The sequence below is a fragment of the Sander lucioperca genome, chromosome 20 (assembly GCF_008315115.2).
Source record: "Sander lucioperca isolate FBNREF2018 chromosome 20, SLUC_FBN_1.2, whole genome shotgun sequence".
NCBI classification, from domain to species: Eukaryota; Metazoa; Chordata; class Actinopteri; order Perciformes; family Percidae; genus Sander; species Sander lucioperca.
Genome location: NC_050192.1, coordinates 18432094 through 18454795, shown reverse-complemented (window position 1 = coordinate 18454795; position 22702 = coordinate 18432094). Strand labels below are relative to the sequence as shown.

The 22702-nt window shown below is 41.0% G+C and overlaps 1 protein-coding gene across 2 annotated transcripts in view; it reads right to left on the bottom strand.

Moving 5' to 3' along the window:
- Positions 1 to 14476, bottom strand: part of LOC116047901 (thyrotropin-releasing hormone-degrading ectoenzyme) — a 212189-nt gene extending 197713 nt beyond the window's left edge. Inside the window, exons 1-2 of one of the 2 annotated variants that reach the window (XM_035995965.1) lie at positions 14205 to 14476; positions 12334 to 12476 (exon numbers count right to left, since the gene is read on the bottom strand). The gene's annotated coding sequence lies outside the window, so the exon portion shown is untranslated. The remainder of the gene's footprint in view (positions 1 to 12333; positions 12477 to 14204) is intronic. The other variant, XM_035995966.1, reaches the window with a different exon arrangement.
- Positions 14477 to 22702: the final 8226 nt, after the last annotated feature.

Sequence of the window (22702 nt, the reverse complement as noted above, 5' to 3'; positions counted from 1 at the left end):
GACCACTAACGTTACACACTCCAGCAGCACAGCTAGCGACCTACCACTACCAGACTCACTGAAGAATTTTACGACGGATGAATCTAGTAATCACACGCTCATTCCCCGCTTAAAGGTGGTGTTAGAAAATGAGTTGTTAGTAGAAGCACTAACAGACACCTCATATGCGATAGTTAGTTTTTTGTTGATGGAAACTTTCAATAGTGCACCGCTAAGGTCCAATATCATATTAAAAGAGCATAAACGAGCATAATGAGTCAAACTGAGTTCCTACACTGCAAGTCCGCGCTCCCTGTAGCTTCTAGGGACGCTCGTTTTAAATTCTGTGTGAGCAGACTGTCTGAGACACGGAGATTGCGGTTAACAGAACACGAGTCAACTGCCCGTGCTCGCCCACTTGTGTTGCGTCGGTTTTAAAACAAACGACCCTGCTGGAGGCAAGCTGCTTTTCATGACAAAGATGAATAAAGTAAAAACCCTTAACAGTAAAGCTTTGGTTTGTAGAAATGGCATTATTGTTGATTAAGCATGCAGTAAGGTTCAAGTGCTGCTGCTTTTCTTTACAGTAATGTTAATTTTGCTTGATGGCTTTAGTAACTTCACACTTTAGGGATCAAATGAAAAGATCATTAACAGGGAACATTTATAAGTATTTATAATTCGACACTCTTTGAATGCTTTTACTTGTTCAGTTTCAGATCAGTTTATGCCTTTGCATCTCTCTGTTCCAGTTTCAAAAAGTTAAGGAAGATAACTGGAGATGTGATAAAGATACCAGGTAATCCAATTAATCTCTCTCTCACACACACACACACACACACACACACACACACACACACACACACACACCTCTAAATACCAGTAACTTAAATTGTTTTTTTTTTCAGACAATGTTTTAGTGTGGTAACCCTAAATCATACACACTCCCACATACACATATCATTTGTTTATTCTACTTGCCTGTTTGATCAAAATAATGCTTTTTGCCGTATTCAAGTCAACAGTTCATGAATGTCTTCTGTTCACGAATATCATCTTCCTAATTGATATTTAACCTTTGGCACTGAACAGATCATATTTTACTTTGTATTTGCTTGCAAATATTGTTGAAGAAAGATGGTGGAGACCACATTCCCCCTATGCCGACAGACCATAGTGATATCCTGCCCACCAGTGAACGAGCTCATGGACCTCTGGCCTGGTCTCAAAATAGAGTCTGAGGTAATATGGATCAGCTCTCTCTTTTAAAGTGAAAATTGTGATTCTTACTCATTTGGCCGATATTTTTGCTTTATAAATGTGTGCTAGATTCTTCAAATTGGACTGTTTTTTTTAAGTGTTCTCCTCCTGCTGTTATTTCTATGCAGTTGTATGCAGAGTTCCAGCGGATTACAAATCAGAACCTGCCCAACACATACTATCCTGAGCTTGACCGCCATCTTCCTCAACCGATGACCTTATTCAGACAGAAGGCATCAAAAACTGGGAAGACAGCAGATGCTCTGGCTAAAATTAAAAAAAAATCAATGATGAACAGGTAAATAGATTTTTACACATTTCATAGGTTGACCCAGTGGAACATTGAACAGGTTCAATGATTCAAATGAGCTTTGTGAATTTTGCAATTAGTCCACTTTATGTTTGCCATTTGTCTGATTGCATTAAAGATGTGAACAGGTTAGAAAGTGGTAAACTACCACCAAGGTTGCAGACCCTCAAGAATGGCTTAATGATGTAGAAACTCATCTGAAAAAAGGCTGCAGGGTAAAGCATTATAAAAGGCTAGTTCAAAGTTATCTCCTTTTGTCTAAATAATGCCTCAAAAAGTTACTGCACTACTTTGCAGGTGTTCAGCCAATAGGCCCAAACTACACAATATGCCTTTGTTCTCATTAATATAATGCAAAAGTAACGCTAATGTTTTGTATGTTTTAATGTTTTTCTTAACCATTGTGGGCTGCACAAGATGACCCACATTTCACTGTGCATTTGATACTGGTTATGTAAAACATTTACATTTTAGAGTTTTAAGTGAAAATGTTCTTAAACAGTCTATAGAATTTTTGAAATTTCACCCAAATTGCTGCCCTGTTGCCTTACTCAGGAATTAACCAGGAAGCCAAAAGCAGTGTTTTTTTTTCTTTTATAGCTGTAGCAAACAATAATTTCATTTTGGTATTATTTATTATTGTTTTTGATTACTCCGATTATTTTCCTGACTATCTGATTAGTTGTCTGGTCAATATCAGAAATTTGTGATACATATTTATTTCCTAGGGCCTTAAAGCAACACGCCTACTTATTGGGGCTTATTCCCCGTATCCCCCAGAGTTCGATAAGTCCATACATACCCTTCTCATCTCCGTGCGTGTCGTAACTCTGTCTGATGCACCCACGCCTAGCTTAGCACAGATCCTGGAGGTAACCGGCTCCATCTATGCTCCTAATAAGTGACAAAATAACGCCAACATTTTCCTATTTACATGTTGTGATTTGTATAGTCACAGCGTGTACGAATAACAAGGTCACATGAGACACAGCCATCTTCTAACCGTATACAAACTGGGAACTATATTCTCAGAAGGCAAAGCACTGCTACTTGGGTGGAGTGATTTGCTTGCAGAACTCCAGGCGAACTCTCTGCTCCTCACCACGGGGCTTCTCAGGTGCAAATCACTCTGCCCAAGTAGCAGAAGTATCAGTGCTTCACCCTTTCTGAGAATAGTTGTCAGTATGTATACGGTTAGAAGATGGCTGTTTCTCAGCAGCTAGCAGTGGGTGCGTCAGACACGCACGGAGATGAGAAGGGTATGTATGGACTTATCTAACTCTGGGGGATATGGGGAATAAGCTAAAGTCCCAATAAGTCGGTGTGTTCCTTAAGTGACCAGGAACACATTTGGAAGGCTAGAAGTTTTTCTTCTTAAAAATCTCTCAAATGTATTTATTTATTTATATACAATTTATTTAAGTATATTTTAAAATTATTTTTTTATTCTATTTATTTTAATTTATAAATGTTTATTTATTTTTGTATTTAATTTTAAATTTAACTGTTCAAAAGCATGACTTTTAGATATATTAAGTTAGGTAAACTTAATGTAAGTGAGGCAATCAGTTGCCACAAAATTTTTAAGTTTTGAGTCACATGTTTTTAAGTAAACAAACTCAACATATTTGACTAATGTGTACTTAAAACAATGACAACACAAACTAATAAACATTGAGTTTGGTTAACATAAACTGGTGTGGTTGTGTACTTATTTTTTTAAAGTTCTGTGAACTTATTCCTGTGGTTTGTAAACTCAAAACTTTTAAGTCATAATAACTGAAAATAATTGAGCTGCCTTAACAGAAAACTGTAAGTCATATTAACTGCAAATATTTGAGTTGAGTTAAATGAGCACTTTTAATTTAACTGTTATCAAAAGGTACATGTAGCAATTCATCCAACCTTTTAAGTTCTGGAAAATTTTGACTTTTAAGTTAATCAACTTAAAAAAATTGTGGCAACTGATTGCCTCACATTTTTTGAGGTAACTTATTCGGGTTTACAGTGTATAGTTAAGTTAAGTAACTAGCTTTTGTCATGCAATTTAAATTTTAACTTTTTTATGTCTTAGCATTCTGAGCCGTCAACATCTCTGTTGTGTACAGCGGTTAGAGAGGTCATCAGAAGCAAGATTCTTTATGAAAACGCTGTTGTTTTTATACATTTCCTCAGTTCTTGTCTTGAAAGACTTTAGTTTTAATCATTATAGTTGTGAAAAAAAGGACGTCAACAAACATTTTTTGGTATAGCTTTTGACGAAATGAACATTGCTTCTCACGTAGTTATTAAGTTATTACCTTGTCTAATTAACAGCCAATTAAAAGCCATTTTATTTATTATTAGCATTTGAAATTTCAAGGTTGATCTTAAAAAGTGTTTGTAAGATTGTAAATACTGTATTTTGTTGCTGAATGTATAAAAACACTGCAAAACCGGGGTCTGAAAAGTGAAGCCAAGTGCCTTAAAGTGCCCATATTATGAAAAAATCACTTTTTCTGGGATTTGGGGTGTTATGTTGTGTCTCTGGTGCTTCCACACACATACAAACTTTGAAAAAAATCCATCCATGCTGTTTAGAGTGAGATACAGTTTCTGAATGTGTCCTGCCTTCAGTCTCTGGGTGAGCTGTTCAAAATCGGCACGGCTTGTGACGTCACAAGCCGAAATGAGCAGGTTAACCGCAACCATCAGCTCGTAGCTTTAGCATGCTAACGCTAATGCTAGCATGCTAACGCTAGCATGCTACCTCGTTCTCAGTAGCAAAGCACTGCTACAACACACACAAGTTCACCATAATCTACAAAAGAACTACTTACATGTGCGCCCTCATTTAGAAGTCTCCCAGCTAATCCTGCCTTGTAACTGACCGAAGTTGTAGAAACAGCCTGGCCGTTTCCCAATACCAAGAATGCAAAGAACAGACTTGTGTTCTTGGGGAGGACGTTCTTGCTAGTTGTACCTGGAAGAATGAACTTGCAAGTTCACAAGCACAGAAAACACTGTTAAGAGTTTGAGACGATGCATACTTCCTGTTATTGCTCAACCCCCCCAGCACAGAGGCTACCAGCAGGGCTCCAAAATAACAGCTAGAAATAAAAACCACAACAATATAACCACTTTATATTAATACAATCTCCGGACAAGAAAACCTCACAATGTTACAACTATTGCAATAATATTGAAAAATAAATCTTATTGAGCTTTAATTTTATTGTTTATGGTTTAGCTCAAACACTCCTTACTTATTCAAAAGAGTGGAACGTGATCCCTACTATTATTAGTGTATAAGTTTAAGTCAGTTTAAATTAAAAAATAAGTAGGCATGCACTGGTGTGTCCTATGTGTTCATGATCGTGATCATTTCTATATTATTGTAGTGCCCTGTATATGCCCAGGGAGATGGACATTAGCAATTCAAATTATAAAGGTTGGTGTCTCCCCTTTAGTCTACATAACATGTCAGCATGTTACCACTTTATGTACAACTCTTAATTTATCATACAGACTGAAACTCAACTTCTAATAAATCAGAAAACAAATACACCAAAAAAAACTAAATCTATATATACGTAAATGTATAGCCTATGGCATAATTTAAACAAGTCTCCCGAAAAGAAACGTGTATATATCTCTCCCCCTTGTGTGTGTGTGTGTGTGTGTGTGTGTGTGCGTGCGTGCGTGCGTGCGCTTGTGGAGTTTAACTCTGAAAAGACAGTTAACCACAGGTTCCCATTAATCTTATGATGGACATGTGTTGTGATATTTAAACAAACGATCCGTCAACGGCGAAATAAAAGCCTCTTATTTACGGGACCGGTCTAAAAGACCTCCGGCTTCCAGCGGGGTCTCTGAGCGTGACTATCCGAGCGACGAGCTAGCGGCCGGGGCAGGCGCAAGCTGGCGGCCGCCTCACTTCACGGAGCTCCGAAAACTCCGAAAACCTTGGAGCAAATTGTCAATTCGGCAAAGATTTTCGCAAGACTGCCTATATTCGAAATCTAAACCGTTCATTTCTCGCCTAAAATGTGGTCAGAAGTTAATTTGGTGATGAATAAGATGGCGAAAATTGTTAAAATTGTCCCATTTTTGGGCTGTCTATGTACCGGAAACCCGACCATCATTGAATGCCGAAATGAATGTTGGGATACGGTTGCAGCGAAGTTCATACAAGTTACCAACCAATGCATCCTCGGTAAAATGGGCGTGTCAAGAACATTTCCGGGAATCTTAACTGTTCTTGGTGAAATGCGAACTTGTGTATTGGGACAGTACTTGGGCAACACGAGATGACGTTTCACAGGGACACAAGAACACAAGTCAATAAAAGAACACAGATTGAGAAACGGCCCCTTTCTTTTACTGTCTATGGAGCTAGCTAGCTGACATGATCTACATCTGAGCTATTGGGCATGTGCAGTGCAATCAGAGATAGTACAGAAGAAGAAGAAGAAAAGAGGTCTCACTCTGTAGCTAAAACAGAGACCAGGTGAAAAGAGGATCTGCAGCAGTGAGAGAGCACTGCAGTACAACAAAAATATGGTGTTTTTTGAAAATTAAACCATGTAAACCTATTCTGGTACAACCTTAAAATACAATTATGAACCTGAAAATGAGCATAATATGGCTGCTTTAAACCTTTAAACCTGCATTCTTTCTGAGGGCCAGCAGGGGGCGACTCCACTAGATGCAAAAAGTAGTGAGATTGAGAAAATGACCCTACTTCACACTTGATTTATTACCTCAGTAAACATTTTCCTAATGAGTTTATGGTTTCAATCACTAGTTACAAGTCTTCTCCAAAACAGCATGATCATTTTGTAAATTATGGTCCCATTTAGAGTAAAATAGACGATAAAGCAGGGTATGATTTAGGGGCGGGGCAACCTTGTGATTGACAAGCCTCTACCATGGGTTCTCAGTCAGAACCACCCCTAGCTCCTCCTCAACTCCGCCCTCTCTGCCAAATATGGTCACTTCTGGCTCCATAAAACCAAGACGGCGATGGCCATCATGCCCAACTTGAGGCTTCAAAACGGCCGTCCACAAACCAATGGGTGACGTTACGTCACGGTAACTACGTCCACTTCTTTCATACAGTCTATGGTTCACAAACACATTAAAATAAATGGCACTAAACAGCCTGGAGAAGCTGTTAGGAAACATGTGTTTTGTTTCCATCATCTGTAGGTTCAGGATCTTTCTGGTTAACAACCAATTAAACACGTTTTCTGCCTGCGGTATTAAAGCGTGTTTGGTCGCATGTTGAAGTCAGGTGTTCCCCGGCTGTTACCAAGGTGACACTGATGAACCTCCAGCTCATCAACATTATCGCCGCCAGATGTTTGATTGGCTATTGACACAACCTGCCAAGCATTTGATTGGCTATCACATGAGCCATTAATTTTATAACAATTAGCGTTTTCCCGCCCATCTGTCTTAGGATGTGTGTGTGTGCTTTTAACAGGAAATGTCTCCTTTCAAACGATCGGTTATCTAACACAGTGGCTTCCAACCTTTTTTCCTTGGCGCCCCCCCCTACTTATGTCTAAGAAAAGCTGAGCCCCCCCTCCGAAACCGAAGTTGAGGTAACTCTCGAGATAGAGCCTTACTTTCTTTTTTTGATACAGAGGAGTTATCAGCACTTTCACGTTTCTCCGCTATGTTTCATTCATAAAATAGTGATGCCGTGGCGGCAGGAAAAACGAGGATGATATCAGCTAGCAGCTGACCTGATTACAGCAGGGTCCCAGGTTAAGAGGTCCCGGAGGTTTGGCCTACTAAGTAGCCTGCCTACAATTTTAAGAGAGAACAAAAATATATAGTTTTCATACAGATTTTTGTATACATTATATATTCTAGTGTATTATCATAATTTGTTTAACATGTGCAAATATTTTTTTTTTTACCTCAACCTCAAACCAGATAAAGACTTGCGCACCCCCTGTGATCTTTGCCGCCCCCGGACCCCAGGTTGGGAACCACTGATCTAACAGACGCGTGGTACGGTGTATATATATGTGTTCGGTCAGGTTTATGTCATGTTCACTGTAGCTACCTGCTGGTTTTTATCTCTCTGTTCTCTCTCTGCTTCTGTGGTCAATGATTTTGTCCAGCTAGAGGCTAAATGTGAGTCACAGTGTCCTAGTGTATATGGCCAGAAGAGTGGACACTAGGGTTGCAAGATATTGACAAAATGTGATATTGCGATATCGATTATGAATATTGTGATATCAATATTAATTTTGATATTTTAAAACATATGTAAAATTACAAAAGTTATGGGAAAACGCATCAAAATAGATTCATAACAAATACAACACAAGGTTTATTTCAACTGACAGTCATATTGGACTGGTCCAACATGAATAAATAAATACGGACCATGTCTACAGAACAGGACATGTTTTACTGGTTGGACAGTATATAATATATAAATAAAGAGAACAGGACATGTTTTACTGGTTGGACAGTATAAATATATAAATAATGAGAACAGGACATGTTTTACTGGTTGGACAGTATAAAATAAATAAAGAGAACAGGACATGTTTTACTGGTTGGACAGTATATAATAAATAAAGAGAACAGGACACAACTTTTCTTTCGCTTCTCTGATTCGTTCCGTTTTGTTGTCTCTATTTCTTCACTTAACTCTGTCACTCTTTCGAAATATGCACAAACGTGGTATGCTCCATAGGGTTTGTCACATAGTGGCCCCGTGCGCTGACATGCACTAACATGTGCAGGTGGCACGGTAACCACGGTAACTGGCCAATGAGACATGATCATTATAGTGTTTCAAGCAGGCTCTAAATCACCACTCAGCCAACAGACGGGACGCAGCGCTCCACAAAATAAACTAAATATTGCATACTTATCGCAACACTTTTGATACAATATTGCGCAACGTGATATCGCAATAACGATATTGAGTCGATATATCATACACCCCTAGTGGACACCCACATATTTAACAACCGTTTCGAATGTTATCACTCCATTGAATGGGCGTCATCAGTGGGTTAGAAGAGGCCTGCTACACCTACTAGTAGGTTCAGAAGGCCGTTATCTATTCACATGGCAACAGTCGCCATTCGCTTGGTCAGAACACCTTGGCATCACTTTTTAGCGCGCTGGGAGTCCCGTTGTAAATTCAAACAAAACAGACGTTACTTGGCTAGGTTTAGGCAACATAACTATTTGGTAAGGTTAAGTAAAAGACCATGGTTTGGGTTCTGTGGTCCGGTACCTTAACCTCTACATTTTGCAGAGCTTCCATAGCGGTGGCTCGTCTTGAATTTCCCTTGCTAGGTTAGCTTTGGATTCCAAAACTAATAAACGAAAACTCTAAGGTACCGCCAACGCTGCTGGCTTACCAGTACGCTTGATCTGCAGAGGGAAATTAGCAAACAACAAAAATAGTAATATTGAAAGACATTTCCAGAACAAGCACACTGCTTTGGCTGAAAAGTATCTGGCTGGGGATATGAGAGAGAGAGAGAGAGAGAGAGAGAGAGAGAGAGAGAGAGAGAGAGAGAGAGAGAGAGAGAGAGAGAGAGAGAGAGCAAATGTACTCTTAAGAATTGGATCAAATCTCTAAACTCCAGTACTGCTGCTAGTTTTGTGGCAGCTCAGGAGATAGTGAAGCGTGGAAGCCGTTCAGACAGTAACTTCATGAAAGTTCATTAAAATATCAGAGCATCTATTCTCACAGTGCTCTCCTCCGCCCACAGTAATGGGAAGGCTACTTTCAGGTTGCCGAACCCTGCTCTAAAACACCAGGACAAACGTATCTTTTAGCTGCAAGAATTACAAAATCGTCAGTCCATCCAACACTTTCATCATGAACATTGTAGCCTATAGGGGGCACTAGCAGGTTATTAGAATTTTAGGCAGTTTTATTAGTCACAGTCCGCGCGCACACAGTCTCTCTGACATTGCATGGCCAATTAAAGTCCTATTTCAGCCAACTGGATCAAGGTGGAAGGCAGTGGGGAGAGAAAAAGTGAAAGCAGGAGATCCAAGTGGGCGGCACACTAATGCCTCGGGGTAGATAATGTAATGAATGTGTATCACTTGTTAGAAAGTGAGTGTGTGTGTGTGTGTGTGTGTGTGTGTGTGTGTGGTTTCTGCATTTGACACCAATCTAGCAGCAGAAGAAGCAGCAGTAAAATACAAAAAAGAGACGTGGGCGTGTAAGAGGGAGAACAGACTTAAAGCTAAACACACACACAGATATAGACATCAATATTTCAAATTCCTTGAAAGCACAAATCCATCCATGATTCATAGTCAGACTACATAAGAGACAAGAGATGCAGATACAGACTGGCAGAGCATCCTGTGGTCAGAATACACACTACAAACAGAGGCTCTCCGTTTCTGTGGTGAACTGAATCATTGACGGGGGTGTGTGTGTGTGTGTGTGTGTGTGTGTGTGTGATGTGAACTCCGTAATGAATGCTGATGCCTAGCTTGGTTTAGCCTCTTAACTCGCAGCATATTGTTTGCACTCTGATGTTTTATAACTTTTAGTCTTCTACACCAGGCTCTGTTGGCTTTACTAAATGAAAGAGCATCATGGGATGATCAGCTGTAGTCATCTCATCTCTTCTCTGAGGCAAGTCTCCACCTTACCGCTTTATTCACGCCTACCTGGGGAGGAAGCAAACTTCCACCTGAATGCTAAAAGAATTTCAGGCCTTTACGGGAGAGCAATTTCAGTTTTTTTGGAAGTTGAAGTCAGTCTTAGAGTCTTAAGTTTTTTATTAGCAAGTCTCAAGTCCTTAAGAACTTGTTCAAGTCAAGTCTCAAGTCCTTAGGGGCAAGTTCAAGATCTTAAGGACAAGTTCAAGTCAAGTGCGACAGAAAACTGATTTGACAGATAGTCTAGCTAGCTGTCTGGATTTACCCTGCAGAGATCTGAGGAGCAGTTAACCATAGTCCTCAGAAATCAACCGGAGTTTAAAATTACAACACAAAGAAAGCGGCAGATAACGGACATCCAGCCGAAAAAAGAGTGACATCCAGCAGAATTTCCATTGGCAACAGAGCAATCCCAGAAGTGGAACGTCGTGGATATAGACTAGCATGGGAATGGCGGACTCCACCACGCATGCATCCATACGTTCATGCAGTCACACACACCCAACATCAAAAACACCTCCATGCCAATTTCAGCTTCCTAGGGCCGCCACATGGTGGTGGTGGTCGACCAATCAACAGAGTGGACTAGAGCTGCTGGTCGCAAATAAGTCTGGAACGATGACTGTTCATTTACTGGATAATCACCGGAACATCCGGCGGCGCCTTGCAAAACTGCGTTCGTTTTAGGAAACAACAACCTTTGAGCTAGCAAGCTACACACTAAAAATGGCAAGTTTTGACGAAAATTTGGATCGTGCAACAGGGCAGGCCTGCTTTGTTCTTTTTGTGAAATATTGTAAAGATTTACAAAGAATATGTTTACGGCAATTACTGATGGACCAATGGAGGGGATCGCTGTGGCCGAAGCACACATGGTAAGAGAGAGATAAGAGAAAATGTGGTTTAACCATGTAATCAGCTAATTTAAATAGCTCACGTTACTGTATTATGTGAACAGTTATTTTCATTTTATGTTAGGCTCTTCGAGATGAACTGCGCCTCGCCTGTAAAGTGGATGAGAGCAGGCGGCAGCAGCAGCAAGGGGCGGTGACAAAAATCCGCTGTCAAGTCGGACAGTTTCCAGCCATTTCCAGCAGCCTTCAGGCTGAACAGGAAGTCACAGAAACACTGTGGTCCAATTCCGATTTAATAAAATGTTATCAGACCCATATATCAGCTCCTACAGTCTCTAGTTGTTTAAATTATGACAGAGTAGCTGTCAAAATGCTCTACATGTGATCTGTTGCTGATTTTAATTAACACGTAGATGATCCGTAATCTGAACAGATTTAGTCTCTCTGACTTCTAAACATAACTATCAGCCACACAACATGTGGTTTGTACAGAATAACCCTTTAAATCAGACAAATAGCAGTTAAAATCCCTTCAATTCAAAATAAAAGAAAGTTTATATAAAACGTCATCATGTCGATTCTGAACCAATCAGCTGTTAGATCAGCTGACAGGCCGTCGTTTCCCAGCATGCCCTGGGTCCGCCTGGGTCTTGCAGTCGGTGAAAAGCAACTGCGCTGCCTGCGTCTCAGAACTGCGGCCGCCTTGATCTCGTGAGGTTATCGTTGCCCACGTGTGCATGATGTCAGAGCAAGTTGGTGTCAAGTTGAACACAAATCTAACCGGCATGCATTGGGCGGCGATTGCCGGTGATCGATTCTGCGCTGACCTGGCTCATCTCGAACGAGCCTATTATGTGGCATTTTCATTTGCGGGGTGCAAATGTTCCAAAGAAAGTTCCTTCCCCAGACAATTTAGCAGAGCCACCGTCTTTGCGATGGGAGCTTAGCGCTGCCCAAGATGATTGTGATTGGTTTAAAGAAATGCAAACAACCCGCGAGTTTTTTTTCTCCTATCCAGGAATGTATGTGTGGAGGAGCCAGAACTTACTACAAAGCACTGTGGAGATAGGTCTGGCAATGCGAGTAGCAACTAAAAGTCTTACGTCCTTAAAAACAACTACAAGTACTGGTTTTTCATCTTCTCCTGACTCGAGGAGAGTGTGAGGTCGATCTGAGTGGATGAAGAGCCTCAGTTTGTCACTACTGCAGCCAGCAGGTCAGACACAAATCCCCTTATAGCTCTGTGATGAAGAGATGATGGAATAGCTGAATAAAATCTACCTCCTCGCCGTTTTAAGCAGCCTCGGCCAAGATGACAGGTCGTCCTCGGAGCCCCTCGCTTGGATCGATGAAGCCTAGTTGATGTCACTCAGCGTTTGGAGACTGGTTTCTGCAGACATTTGGGTGACCGGCAGGTATCAATTCTGAGGAAAGACACAGAAGTTTAAAAACTTTGGTCTTTTCTTTTGTCTACTTTACTTATTCATTTCTTTTTTGTATTTTTCTTCCCGTCTCTGTTATGATCTAAAGACATAAGGGACCAGAAAAGAGACAGAGTGCTGCAAAGCGTGTTTGTACGTGTGTGTGTGTGTGTGTGTGTGTGTGTGTGAGCTAACTTTTCAAGTGTAAAACAGATTGTTTCTCTCCTCTTTGATTGTATCTGTACGTCATGTCGTTTATGTCGTCATTTATCTCCACAGAAGTGTGTGTGTGTGTGTGTGTGTGTGTGTGTGTGTGTGTGTACACTAACCATGCGGAAAGTGTGTATGTGTGTTTGTCATACTGTGTTCCCCGTTCACATGCAGCCTTCTACATCCATTTATTTTCTTAATGTGTCAGGTTTCTGCGTGTCTCGTATTCTCTCACCATACTGGAGTTGTCAAACTGGTTTACAACTATTAAAGTGCTCGTGCGTCTCTGTGTGACGCTGATTAAAAGTGAGAGGTTTTTGATTGCATCAACCCTCCATGGAATTAACACACACGCACGCACGCACGCAATTAAGCATTTATCTTCTACATTACATATAACAGGATCCAATCCAGGAGGCTCAATGCTGCGTTAACAAACTAGCACTTCACTGTTTACTCTCCAAATTTGAATGTATGCAGATGAAGGTGAAGTAAAAAGATGAATGAGCTTGTTTGTGTTTGGAGGTTGGAGCTCTCCCAGTAAAACCAGAGGAGCCCCTTCTTGAAACCAGCAGCTGCGATGGGGAAAATATAAGATAAAAGTGTGACTGGTGGATTTATTTTTGCACCATCTGATCATTTCCAGCCACAAAACATTCACAGGTCAGGCTCAAAAAGATGAGCAAAGTGATTTCAGATGACTACCTTCCAATTCGTCACAGTTCATACAATAAAAGTGCCATGAAGCGAGCTGGCTGGCACACCCTCCTCTGACTCCACCTGTCGGCTGTCTCCACATCAGAACATTTACACTCCGACATAAAGAGCATGAACTTTTATCCAGCAATTGTCTGACAGAAATGAGTAATGTGCTGCACCTCTCACCCTTCTTCAGGGTTTGTTTTGGCAAAGAAAAAGAGCCACTCCACATCCCAATACTACAAACAACAACGTTCACACCTAGTCGCATTTAATAAAGAAACAAAAATCAAAGCTTCCGTGCAGGTGAAAGGGCTCAATTCAAGTAGTTAGGTTCTGCAAGTTGAAGCATCTTAGTTAGCAAGTAACCAAGTTAAATAAAGACTAATTTAACAGGCTGAAACTCAGCGAACCTACTTCATCAGGACTGTATGTGTGTGGTTACATTACATTTGAGACTAAAAGGGGGTTTCATGGCCTTTAAAAGAGCATATATGCCTCAAAAATTCTCAGTGCATCCAGTAAGTAGCCTACTGAGATGTGTTTAGCCTAGCCCAGCTTAGTAAAACAACTGGAAGCAGGAGAAAACTGCTAGCATAGTGAAAAGAAAATACTTTTTCATGTTGTATCTTTTTATTTACTGAATGTGTGTAAAATTTGCAGCATCTGCAAATTTGTTTAGCAGCTTCAGAGGCTTCTTTAGCTAGGCTAGCAGTTAGCAAAGCTACAGAACGTCAGAATTAAAAGCTCTTAAAATGGCACATTTACACTTTGTCATTCTTTCCCATTTAGTCATTTTACTAAAACAGCACATGCTCCTACCTTCACAGCAGGTGGACAACATTTTGTGGTTTTAGGAGCAGCTAGGCTAGCAGTTCCACCCTGCTTGCAGCCTTTGAGCTAAGCTAGCTGCACACACCAAAGCTATCTCTGTCCAGTTGGTTAGTAGCCTTCAAGGCGGCAGTAATTTACAAAAAAAAAAAAAGTTAAGATACAAAAGCTTACTGGCATGGGTAGCAAGTCCAAACAGAATAAATAGAGACTCCACAGCTGAACAGGAATGGGGCAGGTATGTTAGGGTTCAGAGGCTAGAAAGCAAAGAGGAGCAGCAGGAGATGGGCTGGTATAAATACTGATTGGGAATGAGGAACAGGTGTGCAGGAGGATGTAGGTAGATGTTAGGGGACTGGGAGTGGTGGGAAAGTCTGGAGGGAATCTGGTGGACAGGTGGAGAAAAGCATGTCTGAAAAAAAGAGGCAGCCATTGGGCCTCATGCAGCATCATTCTCTTAAATTTCTTTCATATTTTCTTTTAATATTTTAGAAAAAATAAGGGAAGTTAATTCCAGATGCAACGAACGTTCGGAACTGTCCAAATCTACTGTTACCCAGGTGTGCCGAGTGATGAATCCCACTTGATCATAATTGTTTATTACCCACTATGTAAGGGCAGGTGTTGTGACGTGTGCAAATACTCTGGCACAAAAATTGAAGAGATGCCACCAAAAAAGGCTAAGCAAGATTTTTTTTTTTTTTTTTTGGGGGGGCTTTTTCCCCTTTATTCAAAAGTGGATAGACATAAAAGGGGAAGAGAGAGGGAATGACACACAGCAAAGGGCAGCAGGTTGGATTCAAACCCTGCGCTGCTGCAGGACTCAGCCAACATGGGGAAAATGCTCTTACTGGGTAAGCACCACCCTAGCAAGATATTTTTTAAACAGGATTTTCCAGAGCGCCAGTACAAACACAGCTGAAACATAATCATTTAATACATACATATAATAATCTATGAAACATAATAATTACTTTTTTTTCTTTTTTTATGTTCCCCAAATTTAAAACTTATGTTTCATTGCGTTGGACAAACTATTTGTGGACTGTAAAAACAAAAAAAAGTTTTTTCTTCTTCTTTTTCTTACAAACAAGTGGCGCCGCTACTATAAACGTTAACGTGAGACGCAATTGCTGCTTGAACAAACAAACTATGGGAGTGTTTGTCTGGCACTATTGTCTCACTTTACTACTACATGTCTTGTGACCTAAACTTTGACCAATAAACCAATGCAGAGGGTGACAAGTGTGTGCGGGGAATTTTCTCTTTTCTTTTGAAATTGAGACTGAACGTGTTCCATAACACACGAGAAAAGGACAATTCTAGAACCTAAGAGGGGAATTAATTGCCACTTTAGCCATGTGGTCCCATTAACCCCCAGTCTGAGCCGCTAAAAGGCTACAGGTGTTCAAAACACTGTATGTTTCTGTATTTATAGTGGTGGAGACTGGTGGTAGGAAATGAAAGGAGACAAACAGACAAACAGACAGTTTGTTCATTATTCTAATTTCCTCCTAATGGCTGCATGGTTGATGCATCAGCATCTGGCACCACACTCACAAACACACACACACACACACACACACACACACACACACACACACACACACCGCTGTGATAATGCAGCCATTGAATCTAATGACAGCGCGCTGCTTGTCGTAATGAGACTCCAGTTTGTTTTACTCCAATCCGGAGCAAAGCATGATGGGTAAACTGACTCGTTGGGCGACAATTAGCTTCTTGTCGCCATTGAAATGACTCAACTGTTTGTCCTTACAAACAGTTTACCTCAAAGAATGGCTGCTTTAAAACAGTAGGTGCTGGTCCAGTGTCTCCTTGGCTCAGCTCAGAGTAAATGTGATGTTGGGTTGCCAGATAGTAAATAAAGAAGCCACCGGGTTGCCAGGTCATCAGTAAGACTCTTCCTCTGCAAATTGGGTTGTAACTCAGCACGGTGAATAATGTCAAGTGTGTGTGTGTGTATGTGTGTGTGTGTGTGTGTGTGTGTGTGTGTGTGTGTGTGTGTGTGTGTGTGTGTGTGTGTGTGTGTATGTGTCATGCTCAGACAGAGGCACTTGAACTAAATTGCCCCCCTGGTACCCACAATGCATCTGGAGCTGGCAGGAGTGTCTGAGTGGCTGTCTGTGTGTTTAGACCTCTCGATGCCTCAGAATAACACACAGCTGCTTCATTGCGACCACTCCGTCGTTGCTATAGTAACCGGCAGGCCTGATGATGGATAAACTCGCAGTCGGACGGTGACTTTAGATACGGGGGCGTGGACTGTTTAAACATCGGGTCCTTATAGTGTTAGCATGACAACAGTGAGCACACCTGTCAACCATAGAGATCAATAAAGAACCGTGTGAGCATTTTTTTTTGTGGTGTTTTGTTTGTGACTTTTTTTATTTAGAGCGTGACCACATTTGCGTTATCTTGAGAGGTAAATGAGCGGTCAGGTGATGCGTTTCAAATAGCGCGAAAGTGGATGCTGAGGAGGCAAACGGAGGCTGGCCACTGGAGGACTTATTTTATTTCTTTGTTCCAACTTCCAAGTGGCTGATAGCCTACGTTAGTCATGAATAAATTATGTTAAACAAATTATAAATTACTCATTCTTGACAAAAGGCAAAAGAGCTGTGTGCGTGCACACATTTTAATAATGTCGGGCTGTAAATGGGTTCAGGCTTCTAAAAAGCAGTCAATCAAAATGTACTTGTCGGGCTCGGGCCTTGTTGGGCCCCGATTACAGCTCTACCCCTGACCACAGCCAAGAGGGGGAACCATAGACTGGAAAAGTGCCTTAAACCTGAATTCTATCTAATTTCCAGCAGGGGACGACTCCACTGGCTCCAAAAAGAAGTCAGTTCCCATAGAAGTTGATGAGAAAATGACCGTACTTCTCACTTGATTTATTATCTCAGTAAACATTTTCATTATGAGTTGATGGTCTCAATCGCTTGTTGGAAGTCTTTTTGCCAATCCAGCATGATGTTCATTTTGTAAATTATGGTCCTATTTATTTTAAAGTTGACAATAAAGCAGGGGATGCTTTAGGGGCGTGGCTAAACGCCGAGCTGTAAATCATGACAGAGGCTTAGCCATGCTAACCATGGCACTGCTGTGTACATTAAAATAGACCTGAACTTGTTTTTGGGGTTGTCCATGTTTCCGTCTTAAACTTCGACCCTCTCACTGTGTGTTTTCACTTCATCAAAGTTAATTGGAACATTTTGGTCGCCTACAAATGTCTTGTTCAGCGTTCTGCCAACCAAGCTAGCAACTGCTAGCGTTAGCTGGTAACTTAAGAGAACATTTTCTGTACTGACGTAAATGCAGATGAATGGCAGCAGAACCCGGAAGTCCACCTTTATAAACCAGTAAAATTCTCGTATATTGTCCATATTTAATGCTGGTCTCTAGACATTATCCTTGCACTATTGGACTTATTGCCACTACCACCATGACACACACTGTCATAGAGCACCTTACTATGCAGACTGAATCAATTCAATTCAATTCAATTCAATTTTATTTATAGTATCAAATCATAACAAGAGTTATCTTGAGACACTTTACAGATAGAGTAGGTCTAGACCACACTCTATAATTTACAACGCCCCAACAATTCCAGTAATTCCCCCAAGAGCAAGCATTAGCAGTGGCTAATGCGACAGTGGCGAGGAAAAACTCCCTTTTAGGAAGAAACCTCGGACAGACCCAGGCTCTTGGTAGGCGGTGTCTGACGGTGCCGGTTGGGGGTGTGATGAATAGTGGCAATAATAGTCACAAATAATCACAGGGTCAGTCCCTGCCCTGTCACTGCAAGCGTCTCATGCTTATACATCCCTTAGTACATTCATGTGGATTTTTTATTTAGTATCTTTTTTTTTATTGTCCATATTGTTCACGTGGATTTGTTATTTTATCATCCTGTTTATGATGTATGTGTATGTTGTGTGTGATGGCTTTAAGCTACTGGGACCTTGAATTTCCCCTTGGGGATCAATAAAGTATCTATCTATCTATCATCTATCTCTATCTATTTAAATCTCCGCTGGATGACTGGCTTCAGAATGGTTGGAAATCATGAACTTTCCCTCTTTAGCGTTTAGCTTAGCACAACGCCATTGCAACCATAAACAACACTGGCTTGGCTGCGTCATCCTCCCCAGCTCCACCCTCTTGTTAAAAATTGTCACATCCGGTTGCAAAAAAACCAAGATGACTTCAAACTCGGGGCAGTCCACAAACCAATGGATGGGGAGAACATGTCAAGTTTCAACCTTTCATTAGCTGTGCTATTCTTTAATAAAAACGGACCTATACAACATGTGGATATATTTACCACTACTGTGTCAGCTGATCTGTTTTAAATACTGCAGAGAGGAGAGGTAGAAGAAGAAACAGCCACAACTTAAAGATCTTATTATCTTGAAATGTTGGTGTTAAGGTCATTTCATGATTTCCCCAACACGTGTAAATATCTATGGGCTAGTGAATCCTTTGACTGACAGGTATCTCGGCCTATCATCATCATGCCGTTGTGTTTGTCACCTATATGTGTTTTATTTCAGGATACATAACCGAGGTAAACATTGGTTTCTTTTCATTTCCCCTGAGCTTGACTCAGCTTGTTCTGCTCTGTCAATTAAACACAAACACACTCCGGCAACACAGCAAACATCACGATGGTTGAAAGAGAGAAATGCTGCAACATCTGTGTGGATACAGATAGTAGATGCAAGCAAAGAGAGAGACAGTAACACACTCATGTTCAGGGTTGTTTTAAATATTGAGGTGAAAAAGTAGTTATTCATTTAAAACACATACACACATTCACGCACGTGCACACGCACACACACACACACACACACACACACACACACACACACACACACACACTTCCCTCTTTTCTTCAGGCAGTCATTTGGCCCTTTTGCTTAACCTCTATTATATCCCTGAGCGTGAATGTGCATACACACGTGTTCACACACACACACACACACACACACACACACACACACACACACACACACACACACACACACACACACACGCACGCACGCACACACACACACATGCAGCCTCGCTCTGAGTGCAGTGTGGAAGGCGTGGGCTGCTTCTTCAGGATACATCTCTGTGCAAAGATGATGGATGGAGGATATAAAATCCATCTCTGCAGGCCATTTAGAAAAGAAATGAACACAGACACTGAAGGAGACGACAGATAGATACATAGATAGATAGATAGATAGATAGATAGATAAAAGGAACTGTGCCGTAAAAAAGGCTTTTGTCATTAGATTTATTAAAGGGTTTGTTTTATCCCAACCTTTATCTGACCAGGATGTTCCCCTGAGACGTGAATCTGTTTTTTAGAGAAAGTGAAAATGGCAGCTCAGTGATGTTTGATAACCTCACATGGAGACAAGAAGAGAGAAGAAGAGAGAGCAAATTAAAAACATTAAATGTATAAAAACCACACAAGAGTTTATGTTTGAAATCCCTCAGAGGAATTAAATTTCCGCTCCGCTGCTGTTTTTTTTTATCACTGTCAAAACATGTCAGAAACATTAAGCAGCTGCGCCGACTGATGGCAATATTTTACATTTATGTATTTTGAATTTGTATTTGTATTATTTGCATTAGTTGCACTAGTATCTGAGGGGACTGCAGACGGAAAGATTTGACCTGCTTTAGCAACTGTTGCTAAATCAGGTCAAATCTTTTCTGTTTGTTAAAGGTTAATGTTTTATCTACATAACTGAAACTATGAAAAATCAAAACCACCCTGATCTGAATCACATGTGAACGCATACGAGTAATCTGACTGTTTTTTCGTTGCTCTCAATGTATAGAAACGTTATTGTGATACGACAAAGACAAACATAATCAAACAAAAGCAGTTCCTTTGAAACGTAATTGACAATGTAGTTTAGTTGTAGGTCTAATGTCATTTTTAAGAGACAACGCTGGATATACTCACTTCTCAGCCTCCCCGGTAAAGTCTACTCCAAGGTGCTGGAAAGGAGGGTTCGGCCGATAGTCGAACCTCAGATTGAAGAGGAACAATGTGGATTCCGTCCTGGTCATGGAACAATGGACCAGATCTTTACTCTCGCAAGGATCCTGGAGAGAGCCTGGGAGTATGCCCAACCGGTCTACGTGTGTTTCGTGGATTTGGAGAAGGCGTATGACCGGGTCTCCCGGGAGATACTGTGGGAGGTGCTGCAGGAGTATGGGGTGAGGGGGTCTCTTCTCAGGGCCATCCAATCTCTGTACGACCAAAGCGAGAGCTGTGTCCGGGTTCTCGGCAGTAAGTCAGACTCGTTTCAGGTGAGGGTTGGCCTCCGCCAGGGCTGCGCTTTGTCACCAATCCTGTTTGTAATATTTATGGACAGGATATCGAGGCGTAGTTGGGATGGAGAGGGGTTGCAGTTCAGCACTCACTGGATCGGTTCGCAGCCGAGTGTGGTATATATAAGGAGATAACATAGGCACAGGCTAATTATTGCTAACTAAAATGCTAGTTAACATTAGTAATTAAACTTAAACAGCTAATGTAAGTCCAAACTGCCTGCGAGCTTCTCCTGTACTATACGGTAATTTCTCTACTATGTGACAGTAAGTCGCGTGGTTATGACACAATCGTTAGCCTATTTTTATAAAAACGTCTGCTACAGAGCCATAACGTGAGGTACAAGGTAATGGAGCCTTTTATACATTGTCGTGTTTCTTTAGAATTAAACAATGGACAAATAAAGTCTTTAAATGCTTCAGATGTAAAGTTATTCGCTGTCAAAGTGACGCCAAAATGAATGGCGGTCAATGGAATGCTAACGTTGGGTGATCGCTTTGTAGCATCAAAATGGCGCCATAGGAGGTTCGAACTCTGAAGCGAAGCTTACCCCCTTGGGTTGAATTCGTTTACAACAAAGATGGCTGCCGCTGGAGAATTGAGATGTGCCATCGCGTCTGTTATAGAAGATATCGACGCATTCATTTAAAAAAGAGGAACAGAGAATTTGTCGATCGGAAATATGTTTTTGCTGTCCTTCCTACGGGATTCGGCAAAAGTTTAATTTATCAGCTGGCCCCGATGGTCGCTAAGAAGATGGGGGGGCAATGAAAACCCTGTGGTCATTCCGTTGCTCTGATTGGTTGGAGGTCTATCCAATTGAGTGCAGAGGCATTTTATTTCCTGGTTGTGTTGAAACACGCCCCATAATCACAGCCCAATGGAGCAGCATCAGACTCCTATTCTGACTAGAATCTGAGTATGACCACGTCAGGCTAGCAGATGTTAGCTGTAGCTAATATGTGTGCGTGGATAGAGCTCTACATATGTTTTTGTGTGACAGCAACTTTATGGTGGTTTGTGTCACATACATCTGTGGAACAGATAAACTAAATTTTAATTACTACAGCTGTCTACACAAGTCTTTGTTTAAATGTTGCCTCATTGGCACCACTTAAAGTATGCCAAATTATATATCCGCAGCTCCTGTTTGCAGTGTACTTAGAAAATGATCACTGGATTACTTTGATACTGAAGAAAACTGAAAAATGTATTGATTTGTTAGGCAGTGTCTTTTTTCTATGATTTCTAAGCTGATTTATGGATGTTTATTAGCAATGGACATCAGGGATAAAGACATCTCCTGAAAGTGTAAGTCTGAATGATTTCAATATGTTTCATGTCTGTGTGTTCAGATTTGACTGAGTTATGTCTCTGAGAAGGAGTGTTAAATTCACTTGACGCAGTATCTTTGTATCACCTTCAACTCTCCTGTGGAGGCTTTCTCTTTAGTCTTTGAATGCCCATGTCTATTACGCATCTTTAGCCCTAGGAGTACACAGCACTTTCCTCAGTGAAAAAAAGATCTAACCATTTGAGAGAATTAAACCAGATTAACTTCTTCAACAGAAGTGTGTTATCTATTATCATAAAATAATACATAATATTGTTGACCAATCAGGTAAAAACTCTGAGTAATGTGTCATCAGAGCCCGAGGGTTTATATGTTTGAATCTAAAATGTTGCAGCCAACAGTTAATGCAGCAAATGAACCGCTTTACTGAAGGACTGATCACATGCTGCAGTGTGTGTGTGTGTGTGTATATGTGTGTGTGTGTGTGTGTGTGTGTGTGTGTGTGTATGTGTGTGTGTGTGTGTGTGTGTGTGTGTGTGTGTGTGTGTGTGTGTGTGTGTGTGTGTTTCCGAGAGAGAGTGAGGGAGACAGATCAGTATTGGATTTTGAGTCGTTTATATTCAGCGGGGGTTTGCAGCAACTCACTGCTACAGTATAACACACATACACACACACACACACACACACACACACACACACACACACAAACACCCACACACACACACACACACACACACACTGCCCACCTCATATATATAAAATTGTTATAAGTTATTGTTCAATGGCGTGTTTCTGCGGCAGCTTCTACTGAATAAAAACCTCTGATTCAATTCA